The sequence below is a fragment of the Panulirus ornatus genome, chromosome 12 (genome assembly GCF_036320965.1).
Source record: "Panulirus ornatus isolate Po-2019 chromosome 12, ASM3632096v1, whole genome shotgun sequence".
Classification (NCBI taxonomy): domain Eukaryota; kingdom Metazoa; phylum Arthropoda; class Malacostraca; order Decapoda; family Palinuridae; genus Panulirus; species Panulirus ornatus.
This window is the reverse complement of record NC_092235.1, coordinates 68875657-68889156: the sequence shown is the minus strand read 5'-3', so window position 1 is coordinate 68889156 and position 13500 is coordinate 68875657. Positions and strand designations below refer to the sequence as shown.

General features: G+C 38.8%; 1 protein-coding gene across 31 annotated transcripts in view; it reads right to left on the bottom strand.

Moving 5' to 3' along the window:
- Positions 1-12782, bottom strand: part of hts (adducin 1-like protein hts) — a 250350-nt gene extending 237568 nt beyond the window's left edge. For 23 of the 31 annotated variants that reach the window (XR_011713492.1, XR_011713495.1, XR_011713494.1 and 20 more), the window contains exon 1: positions 1271-1551. The gene's annotated coding sequence lies outside the window, so the exon portion shown is untranslated. Of the gene's footprint in view, positions 1-1270; positions 1568-12639 lie in introns of those variants that run through there. The other 8 variants (XR_011713493.1, XR_011713516.1, XR_011713518.1 and 5 more) reach the window with 3 other exon arrangements.
- Between the last annotated feature and the right edge of the window lie 718 nt (positions 12783-13500).

The window sequence follows — 13500 nt, the reverse complement described above, 5'->3', positions numbered from 1 at the left end:
AATTACAACCAAGACCTTAACGAGAGAAGTAATACACTAGAATAACGGCAGAATCGACGCACGGGCTGCCCATCACCACAATACGTTACATAAAGCAAAGTATTATCATCTCTATGAGCTTATTTATCGAGTTCTCCCATTTTGGTTTTAAGCAAAAAAAAAAATCTAATTATAGGGTGATCATGAGGAAGGGAGAGGAGTAGAGGAACCAGTTCCTGCCAGCACCCGCCTGGCCACACCCAGTTCTTACCGCAAGGCCCACGCCGCCGGCTCCCACTGCTTCCCCTGCATTACTCCATTTAATATCTTCCTAGCAATATCCCATCTACATTCTCACTCGCACTACTCCGCCTATTCATTCTCCTTCCCAACACTCAATGCGTTCTCTATCTGTACTCCTCAAACTATCACACGTTCTTCCTCAACACTCCATCCATATTCTTTCACACCCATCATATTATCTATACTACGCCATCTATAATCTTTCTCATACTTCTCAATCTATACACTTTCCCGCACTACCACATCTTTGCTTTCCCTTGCACCACTATAGTCACCCTCGCAACATAACTATATGCTTCAGACCACTCCCATCTTTTTCTCCCTCACAACACTCCATCTGTATTCCATTATCAATTTAACATTTTCTACTTCCAAGTTTTCGGGATCTAGACTTCTCTATTTCCAGGGACTGGTGTTATTAAATACCCTTTAACCAACACACCTTCAGTACCAACATAAAATGCTGTTCTTGCTTCGATAATCTAGTTTACCATTTTCTTGATGTTTTCGAGATCAACTTACCAGTTCTCGTCTCATGTGTCTGGTGTTCAAAATGGAGAAATTTTTAGATGTTAGCATGAGTGACAACGAAAGAACATGTTTTTCAAATGATGAACATTACTATGGCTCATCCCTAGAGCAAAGAAAGGCAAACCAGAACCAAAAATTATCAAACATAATCCCACACACTTGGTGCAGAAAAAATTGCATTCAAACCCAAATTAAGCTCTTAAAGCTGAGCGTTATATGTGCGAGCTTCAGGCCGCCTGTACGACTGACTGGCTGGCTGCTGTCACAATTCGCCCTCAACGTGTCAGTCGACTTCGCGATCTTGCTTTCACGGCGGCTGTTGCAGATTTCTGCATGATAACACTCCATAATGCATTATAAATAAAATTTAAACAAAAATACAGAAAAAGTAAGCGAATTTGAAACTTTTTAGAACTAAAGTTTGCATAACGAAGCAAAACAGGAACATTCTTCATACCTTATAGTTTCCAGTCGCAAACGGTCGGGCTTCCAGTCAGTGTGTCCAGGCGTGGGTGGACGCAACGGCGGTAAACTTGGTGATGGCACGGGATCAACCCTCACTCTCACAACACACCCGAAATGGGATATGAAACTACACCAAAATGCCTGGCACCACACGCGGAACGCCTCACACCTTAAATATCCTCATATATGAGAAGAATGGCAGTGGAAGTGTGGTGCTCACGCCACCACGAAGGACGGTACTAACATGCGTTCCACCACGTCTGACTCAACACTGGCCCCGACCCTGGATGGACGTCCCTAGCACCGCCGTCTGCCGCTGCCGCTGCCGCCGCCGACGACACCACCACGGTCACCATACCGCGCCATGGTCAATTCCCGCCAAATACCATCATCACTATCGAAGCAATATCATCGATCGGTAACTTCCAACCTACAACTCATAGCTCAATTCCAGATATCGCATACGAAGGTATTCCATCTATGCCGATATATGCAAAACGAAGCCATGTAACAGATATTTAGCGGAGTCTGGCAATGATCCCCTAGCATGGCGAGGCGTCTGAACTGCCCCGCCCAAAAGAGAAGCAGTACATCTCTCCACATTCAATTCTATACAATTTACTTATACAAATATATCTGTGGATATATAATAGCTGCATGACGAAAGCACATTTGGACATGTTATCTGTGAATGACAATCCATAATTTTACTGATCAACAGCCCTTCGGCCATACGTCTGGCGTGCAAGTAAAGGGTTCGCTGGGTTGGATTCAGCATATCTTACAGGACTGAACTGCAAACGCAGATATATCTCCGCCACTACCACCGTCACTTACTTCACATTGTTCTTAATATCTTATTCACTGAACATTAAACACTACTTTCAACGTTACATCAAATTACTGTTTGAATCTTCACTCTGAAACAATTCTATTGCATAATACTCTCAAATACTCTTAACGCATTGATATATTCCGCAGTTCCGAACGCCAAAGACTCAGAACCAAGCTACATTACTCCCGTCAACTAATGTTTAATATCATGAGGGCAATGTGGTCATTCTTTCTGCATTTACAACTTTGCCAACAACAAATTTAATGAAAGAAGCGGAAGGGTTTTGTCTTCAACCGTAACCTCAAGATAAGTTGACCAATCATGCTAAACTGGACACAGCAACCAGCTATGCATAACAAATTCAACTTGCACAAAAAAAAATTGGACTCCGTCGACTTAAAAAATAACACTACAGTTTCCAATTCTAAACTACTTTTTGCTCCAACGACTTAATCATTCATTTACAGTTACTAATCGCCTATCCACAGCCAAAAAATTTTTTTGTCAATTTAACATGGCAAAAAAAAGGAGGAAAGTGTGTGTGTGTGTGTGTGTGTTTGTGTGTGTGTGTTGGGGGGGGGGGGGGGTGCTCACAGCACACCACTCCCATGCTCATTCTGATGCTGATGCCTCATCAATTTCCTGGTAGCCTCTTCCTCTGGTCCTCCACTCTACCATCTTCTTAACCGGTATGGTTGCCCCTTCACCCACTCTCATAAATGCTCTGGTCGTTCCTTCCCCTCGTCCACATAACACCCTCCTATCTGCTTTCGTCTTCCCTACATCTGTATCTTCCTACCACCCTCCAATTCAATCCGGTCGTTCTTATATTCAATCCTCCAAACACCATCCTAACTGGCCCAGTCTACCTCCCAGTCTCCTGTATGGCCTGATCTCCCCATCCTCCTGCTCTCCTCGCACCCCTCACAACTGATGCGGTTGTCATCTTCCCTCGTCCTCCTCCCATCAGACGCAGTACATGTATAGTACATGCACGAAAATATATGATACACTTCTGTAAATGTATAAACTTGATCGCTGTCCTCACAGTAGCGAGGTAGCGCCAGGAACAGATGAAGAAACGCCGCATCCACTCACACCCATTCTCTAACTGCCATGTGTAATGCACCGAAACCACAGCTCCATGTCCACAACCAGACACCAAAGAAACTTCCATGGTTTACCCCGAACGCTTCATATGCCCTGGTTCTGTCCATTGACAGGACATGCCTAATGACATTCCTCATAGGTCGATGGCCGCAAAACCCAACAACAATGACTGCACGTCGACCCCTGTATACCAAATCGTTCCAATTCACTCCATCCCATGTACGCCTTTCACTCTTCTGCATGTTCAGGCCCTGACAACTCAAAATCTCTCATTCCATCCTTCAATCTTCAATTTGGTCCCTCCGTTCTCCTTGTTCCCTCCACTCAGATCTGACACATATATCCTCTTTGTCAACATTTCCTCACTCGTTCTCTCCATATGACCAAACCATTACAAAACACCCTCTTCAGCTCTCTCAACCACTTTTTATTACCACACATCTCTTTCATTACTTACTCGATCAAACCACCTCAAACCACATCATGTCCTCACACAAGCATCTAAAACCAGTCACCAAATTCTGCAGCTTCACACTCGAATCTGCTACCAGTGATGCATCATCAGCAAACAACTGACTCACTACCCAGGTCCTCTCATCCCCTACATACTGCACACTCGCCCCTCTCTCCAAAACTCGCATTTACTTACCTGAATACCTTATACATGAACAAATAACCATGGTTATATCACATACCCCTGCCGCAGACCACTTCCAATTTTACCCACATCAGTCTAGAATTCACTTCCTCGCACTCTTTCACATACTCCGCAACTACTGCTTATGGAGTAATGCTAATCCTTCCTCAGCTCTTATTGATTTGTGCTGGTGTCCCCCGCAAATTCATTGTGCACCCCATGCTCATTCTGTGAGAGGTAGCGCAAAATGATTACACGGGTCACAAAGGGTCTTAGTCAGACCCCCGTGGGTTGATATTACATAAGATGCCATTCTTCCCCTTTATCCTTAAGCTTTGTTCCTCACAGAGAAAGAATATCCAGATTTCTTTCCTCAAACATACTTCATATCGCTCCTCTCTTGTCATCTTGGTTACATCCACACACATTTAGACACCCAAGCGTGAGCCTTCGAGAAGGATGAGCACTCCCTACTTGTCTCCTTCTTCTGTTCCATCCTTTATAATTTAATGTTACACAAATATTTCAATTACATCTGTTATCATGAAATAGTTCTGCTTTATGAAATTCCTTTTATAAAGTCAGTACTTGCAAAATAATGTAACTACTTTTCTCTCTCAAGACTCAATCCTTGCAAAGTCCATTTTCTATAGAATTGGGAGCTTTTCCCATGACCACTTCCCAATAAAATTTCCAAGCTATTACACTTTCCCCATTCTTTCCTGACGGCAGGAAGACAAGAGGAAGAGATGGGAGGGTAGGTAACTTCTGTTTTACTTGTGTCTACCCCAATTAAAGATTATGACTACAGATAACCTGGTTATGGGCAATCAGACTTATTGCTATCAATACTTCCCTTAAACTTCATTTTACCCTCATATCTGATCAAGATATCCCTTCAACAGGTCCTCTTCAAATGCTTTCAATGAGTCTTCTGTACTATTCTTTGGTCTTCCTATCCTCCTGATTAGTCCTCTTGCCCCCTCTCACTACAGATTTGGCATGTTTCTAAATTAGTGTGCTTCTACAGCCTTTCTTCCAACCACAGGTCAACCTTCCTTTGATCCCTACAACATCTTCCTAACTAGTCTGGTCTTCTTTTCATTATGTTCACAAACTAATATCCTCTTGACTCTGCCATTACCTCTTTCTCCAGTCCTCTTTCCATCTCTCAGACAGATGAAATCACCCTCTAAACTTCTCAATGGTTTGTCTTAACTAAAATCCTGTGGTTTCTCTAACAAATTTTCTTATTAGTCTGAATATCCTTTAACCAAGTCCTTCTAAGCAATTCTCCTTAAAAAATATCCATGCAAATTTATGAGATGTTTAACTTGCATCTGAAAAGATGTAGTTACAAATAGGACAAGAAATGTGTCCTAAGAGGATGTCATACCTTTACCTTTCCTTCATACCACTGCCTATATTAGCCTGGATATCCCTTCCCCTGTTCCTTCTACCAGCATGCTGACTGATACGACAATCCTCTCCAGTCAACCCTTCCATTCCTCAGACACCTGCAAGACTGTCTGGTCTTTAAACACACCTAAATATTTCTAAAGGCAAGAGATCCACTTAGTGCTTAAGGTACAACTGCTTTTCCACTCCGAGCATACGTAATCTTGTAAGCAAAGCCACAAGATAAACAGAAAGTGTTTAACAAGAAAATGCTGATAATCCTAAATTGCCCTAAATGATAATGATAACAGAAAGCTCTGAACATAATGTGCAATAATACAAGTTCACATCTGTAACAGTGAATTAAATTATCAAGTTTATGCTACATCTCTCAAATTAGAATCAAGACTCATGAAACACAACCCAAACATCCTTCTTTCTTTTTTAATACTTTCATTTTTTCATTCTAACTTTCTTCATATGAGTATATGAATTACTTTCACCTTGCATAAAAAAACACTGGTAACTAGCTTCCAATTTCTGGTCATAGAAAAACAAATCCTGTAATCAAATATTGCAGATGATTCGTATTCTGTTTACAAAGAAGTTTCCTAATACAAATATAGAGCAAGAAAAAAAGTAAATAGAAAATAAAAGCTGGACGTAGTTAACCTAACCTGCATCCCCTATTGGTGCTGCAGTGAACAAGTCTTGGCACATTTTCACACAATGCCTACAAGATGAACGTAGCCATAGAATACATAAGGAGAAAATCAGAACCCCTCAATACAGAGAAAAGGGTGAAACTGTCATACATATCTATATATAAAGAAATACTTTTTTAGTACAACGGCTGTGAGGTAATCACACTGTTGAAACATACCTTTCCCCAGTGTGGTTACACTAAAGATCATCACAATTTCCACCTAAAAGACACCTCCTATCATTGACTGGGAATTCAATGTACCAGTATTCTTTAAATCAAAACACACTTTATTTCAATGAAACATAAATTCTGAGATTTGGAATGCAAAACTACAGAATACCACCTAAACACTGAATGAACTCAAGTTTGATGTACTCAGCAGAAGTATGGTGATTTGTCTGTGCAAAGACAGTCATAAAAATTTTCTACTCATTAAAAAGTCTTACCTTAAACCCATGAACAGAACACTTCAGCTTACGACAGATAACCACATGGAAGTAACCACAAAATGAGTTGCAAGTCTAGTGCACCAGCCACAGGGTTTTTTTTGACTTTCACACCAGCTCCCAGCCACATGTTCACTTGGGCCTTACACCACAAACCCAACACACAGCTACAAAATACAACTCCCAATCTAAAATTAACACTAATAATAAAAACTACCATAACTAAAACCTCCAAAACATAGCACACAACAAAATCCCTCATTTACCAGTTTCAAAACAGAAAACTAGTTACTAATAAATTAACCACTTGTAGTGAAAAAAAAATAACTTTACTAAGCTACAAAGGATATAGTTCACTGAGTGTACTATATCTCTGTTAGGTCAACAGTTAAACAGCTTTCATAATGAAGTGACCATAGCTTCATTCACTATGCTGGCACTTTGTGATATACACACAATCTGGTTCTTTGTCATGTTCAGAAAAAAGGCTGCAAAGATGTTATAGGATTACAGTACTGTGCTGTGAAAGGCATTTCACAGGAATACAATATACCACAATATACCCCAATATACCACATCATTCCAATTCACTCTATTCCTTGCATGCCTTTCACTCTCCCTAATGTTCAGGCCCTGATCGTTCAAAATCTTTTTCACTCCATCCTTGCACCTCCAATTTGGTCTCCCGCTTCTCGTTCCCTTCACCTCTGACACATATATCCTCTTTGTCAATCTTTCCTCACTCATTCTCTCCATGTGACCAAACCTTTTTTAGAAATTTAAATAGCGCCAGGAAACACAGGAAGAATGGCCCATCCACATATATACACATATATATACGTAAACGCCCACACACGCGCATATACATATATACAAATGCACATATTCAAACTTGCCTGCTTTCATCCATTCCTGGCGCTACCCTGCCCAACAGGAAACAGCATCGCTACCCCCTGCTTCAGCGAGGTAGCACCAGGAAAACAGACAAAATAGGACACCAAGTGTAAACACATGTGATCTTTTCTGGAGAAGAATACATTTTCCAAACATAAGAGAGTATGTTTTACCAAGATTAATGAGAGGAGTGTTTCATGAACACTTGTGTCGCCACTGCCACACAGTTGTTGAAAAAAAAATATGAATAGTAGGAAATATTGTTTGGAAAGTATCCAGAACACCTGTTTTATGGATCAGGTCAAATCTTCATGTAAAGAGACAAGTTACAATCTAAGTTAATCCTTTTCATAAGGGGCATACCTAAAGCAAAATCCAGTTAGAATTATGATTATTAGGCCATTCAATGATTCAAATGTTTACAAACAACTGTAATTACCATACAATTTCATGCATTTAACCTGACCCTTACTTATAATTGTCAAATACATCTTCACTAAACCAGGGCGAGACTCCCAACAGAAGACAGATGGATGACACACAGGTGACAGATGGACAGCCAGACGAGGATGCAGGTGACACTAAAATAATGTAACTGGGGCAATTTACATACAGCATCAATTCACTCATAATGGTGACAAACAATACCAAAACACTAAATTCATATCTAATGAAAGCCTTGTACTCACATGGGCTTCTAAAATGATGATACACTGTAATATTAATATACTGTTCACCATCCATTATTTAACAACAACCATCATATCCCAACTCCTAGTGTACAATGTTCTTAGAATATATATAAATAAAATCAAGTCTGATCTTAATTCATGCATTAAGTCACATTTTAAGAACATGGAATCATTTAAAGCCTCAGCTACTTGCAATTATTCAGCATTGAAGAAATATTCAACAGAAGACCATCAGACATAAACAGATGGAAACATCATACTGAGCGCACAAGTAGTGCATATAATGAACGTCCCCACACACTCTCTTAACTAGGGTTAAAATTCTTTATGACAAAGGCATATCTAATGGAAAATTCTTTATAAGTTTTCAACCTCTCAAAAGCATTTTCCAAACATTATCAGTTTGCTGACTTGCCTTGTAAACATAAGAACCATAACGATCTTTTTTTTCTTTCTTTTAAACTATTCGCCATTTCCCGCGTTAGCGAGGTAGCGCTAAGAACAGAGGACTGGGCCTTTTTTGGAATATCCTCAACTGGCCCCCTCTGTTCCTTCTTTTGGAAAATTTAAAAAAAAAAAAACGAGAGGGGAGGATTTCCAGCCCCCCGCTCCCTCCCCTTTTAGTCGCCTTCTACGACACGCAGGGAATACATGGGAAGTATTCTTAATCCCCTATCCCCAGGGATAAAAACCATAACGATATGTTAAACATTACTGAAACAAAAATTCTTTAAAAGAAACATGAGAGCACAAGACATATTCATAAAATATCGAACATGACTAACCTCAAGATGGTCAAAGTATATTCAATAAATGGCATTTGTCTGTCATAAGCTAAGCTCGAGTTATAAATCTCAAGCTCATCTTTGGCACTCAACATTTTTTGTTGGTGATGCTGCACTGTAAACCCCTCCAGCATCATCAATCCATAACCCATAAGAGAAATCAACACTTACAAAAAATAAGAAAAAATTATTGAAAAATGGAGAAATTGTGCTTCATAAAATATTAAAAAAAAATCCATTGTCAATGAAACATAACATTAAACCCTTGACTTAAATAAAAAATGAAGTATAATACAAAACAAGTGATAATGTAAAAAAATTTCATTTGCATCAGGAATCCCATGCTCCCCTAGTTATACATTCAACCATCTCATCCTCCAATCCTGCATTCAAATCTCCCAACACTTATATTTGATCCCTTGCATCAAAACTGCTGAAGCACTCAGCTCCTCACAAAAGGCTGGCCTCTCATCCTCACTCCTCTTGCTACCAGGTGTATAAACAATGACTACCACCCATCTCTTCTTGTATACTTTCATTTTCACCCACACCAATCTGGAACTACCTACCTTACACTCTCTAACAGTCCCTCTATTCCTTCAATAGTGCCACCCAAACCATTCTCTCCTGTTCCGCTTGAGCTTAATTTTACAAAGAACCAGAACATCCACGTTCTTATGAATCACTCCCTTCTTCTCATTCTGGTTACATCTAAGCATATTCAAACACCAAAGCCTCAGCCTTCAAGGAGCAATCCTCACCTGCTTCCTTAATCTGTCCAAAACAGTCCATTTGGCTATTGATCTGCATATAAGCTTCACATTATGAAACTTACATTAATCCTTCAAATCATACCAAACTATTTACATCAAAGAATGATACTATATTTTAAAAATAATGTATATACTGTGAAACCAGTTTAATTAAACCACACAAAGGAACTGAGGCCAAGTGGTTTGTGTACATAAATGAAATCACTTACCCATCTAAAGACCAATCATTTCCATGTATAACAACATGATGGAGTAATTTGAAATAAATCTTAATCAAACTATCATTATCATTATTACACTGTAATATATTAACACATTCTAATAAACAGTATTTCCATAAAATTTACATCATACCGATAAATACATATCTTATACAAAACTTCGATATATAGTTCATTTAGCTTCTGCTTGAATTCACCAATCAGATATACATATCATTTACATTTACACAGTTTTTCTCTAGTTCAGTTACCATATCACCATTCATATCCACATCACCAGTCGTATTCATTATTAATAATGAACCATTTCACAGCCAGCAGGGCATTCTATCCACCGTATGTATATCTCCCACTGCCCTTCAGTCTTTTCCAAATTTCCCTCCTGCAATCCTTAAAATTGTAGTAAACCTATTTTATATAACATATTCGGTTTACCTGCTTTTACATATCAGGGGTGTGAAATTTAACATAAAATTAGTTCTTCAGTAATTGCCTCTCTAACTGCTCCTACTGTAAATTTGTCTTTATAATGGTAACATACCTGATGATTTGTAGATGGCCAAGGTAATGCCTTTGTAGAAAAATCAGAGTAAAACAGAGGCTGATATCCACAGGCCTGCATCAGTACTTAGTATCATTTCCATAGAATTCATATATATTGTGTATAACCAGTTATATGAGTATTTGGGGTGTTACAGGACCCTGCCTACAAGAGTTTGCACAACCTCTGGTTAGGCAGTATAACCGAAAGTACAATCTCATTGAAGGACTTCTCACTCAAAAGGAATCCACATTTTCAAAAGCTTTTGTTCCAGCGAGCTCCCCCCCACAGTTTTTTAGAAGCTGCCACTGCCCCTGCTAATCCTGGAAGTAGCATTGGTTTGGGCTGCTCAAGCCTCTGTAAAGAGATCCTGGGTAACACCAAGACTCTTTCTGAGAAAGAAGTTCTGGGGTAGCATTAAATAATATAAACAATAAATGAGTATCTTGTATAACATGGTCTTCTGTGTGAGTTTCAGTGTGGATTTGGAGCTTCATATAAACCAAAGCATGTTTATTTCACCTCTCAAATCATAATAAATATGATAAAACTAATTAAACGAGCTTTGCTTTGTTCGATCTTCAAAAAGCTTCCAATACAGTAAATCGTACTTTATAGCCAAAAGTAAATCATATTCAAGTGTAGAACACAGGTTGTAGACACTTATGGTACAATGTCTGATGTTCATGGTATAATGTGGTTTTCAAAAGGCTCCACATTCAGACCTCATCTTTTTCTGGTATAAGTGAACAATATGAACAGTGGCAGTAAACTGCAAACTTCTGTTGTACTCTAGTGATTTGGCTTTGATGGTCTCAGAAAATATATATATCAGCGATTGACCAGACCTTGAGTGCAGAGTTGGAATTAGTTAGCTAATGGTTATTAAAGAACAAGAAGAGATAATATTTAGGTAAAACTGGGTCTATTTGTTTCCTTTGAAGCAAGAACTGAATAATGTTGGTTAAATCAAGGTGTCATAAAATGAAAACAATAATGACTCAAAATCACATGTAACTTATTTGGGTGTAATGCCAGATGAATCATTATCAGATGACTATCATTTAATTACTAAAAGTTAAAATAAACTGAAGTTAACAGAAAAACACAATTTCAGTCTCAATACTAAAAACTTATTGTATCAGCTTGTACTCAGTGTCATTTTAATTATGCTTGTCCATTATGACCAAGAGGCCTTTACTAAGAAACTAGTTGGTAATATGCAGGTTGTGCAATATAACATTTATTTTAGTTTTCATTAATTTCCTGAGTCTATTTATTTCTACCAGTAGAATACAAAGTAGAACAGTTGGAAACTGGACATAAGTACATGTGGAAGTGCGCCAAAAGATATAAGTAACAATAAGATTGTTCACAATCAGCACAAGTATGGAGCAAGAGCTAATTATCTAACATATATTGTGCCAAAAGTATGAGGTTCTGGTAAGTTTGTTTATATAAACCATTATAGTTTTGTTGAATGATCTTCAACTGTCAGTCAATGTCAAGCTATAAACGTTATCAAGAAACTAGCACAACAGTTTTCATAGAAAAAGTGAGATGCTAATGATCACAATGTGAATGTAACTAGTTCTTAATTCTTCTAATCTGGCACTAGTAACAGAGCTTTATTCTTTAAATAAGTTTTTGTCATTACTAAATCAATTTAATTCAATTGCTAGGTTGATGGTATTCTAACATTCTTATAATTTATCCTTTACCTTTTTCCATTAATCATTTTGAATGAATTATGAGGTCAGCATGAGAATTAATTTTTCATAAACTTTATGAGTTATCACACATATGCACAATTGTATTTATAAGACTTTAAACATAATCAATTTAATAAATCAATCACTCAAGTGATTTAGACCAGCCCTACAGGCCCTGCGTGACTGAAGATTGGCCGTATGACAACTGGGGACGCAAACTGAGATAAAAAACGCAATTTTCCGATCCTGAAGTCCCAAACTGTCAAGGGTTGGGTGCTCGACCCTTGGCCAGGGCGAACTCATCCCTCCCTCAGTAGTCCGGTGTTGGCCCTCTGGCCAGGGCGGTGGGAAGAGTCCTGCCTGACTTGCTTTACACCTGTACAGATGCCCAACCGCCACGGCTACCTGTCTCCTGTCCTCCCAGCTGGGCCACAAGCATTACAGATGACCAGGTTGGGTGGCATGACCGTGGTAGTGGTGGTGGGAATGTGGCAGGCCAGGGTGGGCGACTATTAGACACACCCAGGAGGACCCAGCCCACCCAGCCTCATCACACCGGCTCTCCTCTCCTCCCTCACCCTCAAGCCCCTAATTTTTTCTTCCTCACTTACCTTGATTTAGCTGCACAAAGATTTCAGCTGCCACGGAAAGGGGCGTCTTGCAAGTTTTCACTATATTTACACGAACATTTAAAAGAGCACTCGAGCTGCAGCTTCCCAACTGGTCTCAATTGGGTATAAAACGCAGCAGGTTTAAAATAGGAATTGACACTTCTATTCTGATCTGATGGAATGTAAATAACTTGATGGGAATGAATCAACCTAGGAAAGAGTTTTTATCTGTTGATGTTATATATTCAAAGATATAATCAGATTCTATGTTAACTGAATTTCGGACATAATTATCGATAAAAATATGACGAAAATATTTACACCAGATTCATTAGTCATGAATTATCATGTATATGTTATATACCCTGAAATGCATGATGTTTATAAAAAATTGGTTTGAGATGAAAGATATGATATATAAATGTTACTTTAAAAATTTTGCTTTTAGGAGGCTTTCATACATTGTGCGGTCGTAGTAATTCATTCAAGCCTGTTGCTGAAAACTGATGATCTGACGATATTTCCCCGGTATTGTCCAGTCTCAGTTAGAACATAGTGCTTTCAAAGAAATTGCTGTTGCAAAACTTCGTAATCAACAGTTCAGATAATTACACAATGCAAGTTTGCAGTACTATAGGCCTACTGCATTACGCTACACATTTGTGGGTCCATATAATCATTTTATACTGCTGAGTAAAATGAAAACTAAGATCTACCCTGAAACATGATACATTGCGAGTCATTCAGTTGCAAGTGAGATTAAAAGTTTACTTGCACGAGATGCATCTTCCACACAAATTTAAGTTATTTCATCGAAGATGTTAGACTGCAATACAACTAAAGAAATTCCACTGCGACTAT